Source organism: Magnolia sinica, chromosome 10, assembly GCF_029962835.1.
Source record: "Magnolia sinica isolate HGM2019 chromosome 10, MsV1, whole genome shotgun sequence".
Classification (NCBI taxonomy): Eukaryota; Viridiplantae; Streptophyta; class Magnoliopsida; order Magnoliales; family Magnoliaceae; genus Magnolia; species Magnolia sinica.
Genome location: NC_080582.1, coordinates 7,629,231 through 7,631,922, shown reverse-complemented (window position 1 = coordinate 7,631,922; position 2,692 = coordinate 7,629,231).

Genomic DNA, 2,692 nt, shown 5'->3' with positions numbered 1-2,692 from the left:
TGCTTGATTTTTGGTTCCCTGGTACTTGGAAATTGAATTTTATGTGCTGTGCTGGAAAGCATACCAAAATTACTGGAATTGTAAATAGTTGCTGGAGTGTTTCGTTGGACATTTATTTTATCGTCCCCATAAATTGGTTCCCTCAAAGCCTAGACTCTCATGCCTTAAATATTTTGACCCATCGAACTGAGAAACTCAGATGGTTGGAGCCGAATCCGAATGCTGCTGAGTGTTCAGGGCAGCAGTTTATTTTTCTGGTCTTGGTATGTTTGCTATCCTTTTATTTGTTTATTTATTTTTCAGAAGTCCGAGCCACTGCCAACTATGTATTTAGGATCCATTTTCCTCAAACTTGAATATTTGCTTTTTTATTTTTGTCCTTCAAACGAAATCCTTTCATCTTTAGAAAAAGGTCTGCTGTTCTTTAAATGCTGGCAATGCCGAGCACATACAATGAGATGGACGGTCATTGGGAAGTGGAGATGGATGGCTGCTGATAAACAAGCATCATGTTTGACTGGATTGGGCAGTTTCCCCATCCTGTGTGCTTTAACCTTTTCTTCCAGTTCTCCCTCTTTGTGTGGCTAGAAAGGTGGGCCTGCAACACCTGTTTTCGCAATGGTACGGCTCTTAGCACTCAATTTTTTTCCACTAGAACTGTTACATCCAACAGCCATTTAACTTAGAACCTTAGTTTATCATGTATATTGTATCTTAGCATATTGATGCGTGTATTGATGCATTTTCTGTGTAATTCTAATGTATTTCAAATTGAATTGATACGTGGTTCCATTCCATTCATGTGCACCTTTCATATCATCAATCATGTACACATGTTACTGCATTTGCTTTGCTACACAGATCAGGCCCATCCATGGGTCCTGGCCATCTGGACTGTTTTGAGGTTTTAGATTGATCTGTGATGGAACAGCTGTCCTGATGTCTAACACCCAAGCGTGTTGATTTCCGATTTATGCACGGCCAATGCCCTTTCCTGGCTCTCTTCTGCTCAAGCTTCTTGATGATGTACACTTCTTTCGCTGTCGTCAGATTCTGATCCACTCATTTCCAGTTTAACTGCATTTCGGATACTTGTGAGTTGTGACTCTTGGTTGGAGATTTCTCTCTGGTAGTATCTTTTGCATTTGGGTAAGCTCAGTCAGTTTAATTTCTATATGATTATTTAGTAAAAGGACGTGGCATGGGGAAGGATCCATGGATGATGATCAGCCAGAAGGGTGCCCAGCACTAGTGGCTGAGATGCTACCTTGATTGATACACTTTTCAGTTGGTGTGGGACCATGTATGGGCAGCGGAGACTATTGGATTCGTTGAGTCCCACCTTGGCCGAAGCATGGCCTAATAATCTCCTCCATATGATGGTCTTTAGTTCTAACACTCCCTGAGTTGACTTGAAACTTGGCCGAGTGAACTCGGTGAGATTTTGAGGTGAGCCCTTTGGGAAAGTTGATCTTGAGACTGAGTTAGCTCGTTGTGACTCAAACCAAATCAGTCAGCTTGTGAAATCGGTAATTATTAAAATGTGAAAATGGCAACAAACAACAATAGAACTCACGTCCTCCGGGAGTGTAATAACACCTTCTGCCATGTCAGATCTCTTATTTTATAAGACTCGAACTAAACTAATTTAAACATTCTTCATAAGTAGAAATATAATAATTTATAATTATGGACCCGTTTGGATACTACCAAGTAAGGGCGTGTTTGGATGAACGGCCCAGATGGTATGGTATTGTTTTTTATAATAAAATTTACATTACCGTGCGTCTGAATTCGAATTCAAACCCGTTGTCCATGTCCAGCCAGATTATGTCACCGAACCAGTTTTGGTAGCCACGCGTCAACGGTGTCAGCTTACAGTGCATCGAGCAGTGCAGTGCTATTATTGCACTGCACCGCCACAACAGAAAAAGAAAACCTCTCTGGCGCTGATGGTTCTCATGACCATTCATACCATATACTCTCTTGTCCACGGTATCTCTTCATCCTCACAGTCGACTGATAGAGAAATCATCCTTCTGCCATCAGGTAGATCGCACGTTCGCCAGCGGTATTGCATGTTCGTCCTCGGTGATGGATCTGTGGTCTATTGTTCAGAGCTAGATCGTCATGACATCGTGGAGCTTGCCCTTTTTCAATCCTGCTTCCAGCCATTAAAACTTCTTGAGCTTGCTCCTTTTCAATCCTTCTACTCATCTGTATAGTGTACTTTTTTAAATTTAGGTGTTTATGATTTCATATTTTGCCGGTGAGGATGTTCCAGGTGAGGGTGTGAATGGTCCTATACCCACCCTCATCGCATTACCTACATCAGATCAGACGTTTTACTAAGTATTAACCCGATAATAATCATGTTTTATTATTGGGTATGGAACTATTTTATATATATACGAATTTATATGGTAGCGTATGAACGTAAATTACACCAGCAGGTTTGTCGTACTTCATTCAATTACAAACGGATCCCACACGACCAAGCCTCCTTTCCCAAACATCAATTGTGAAATCCGCAATGTATGCCTATACAACTCCACTCTAATCCAAACGTTGCGATTGTCAATAACAAAATAGACGTACACGAGCTACAGTATTACGAATACAATATCTATACATATTTACAGTGCAGAACAATACTATACGTGAATCCAAACACGCCCTAAGTTACTTTTTA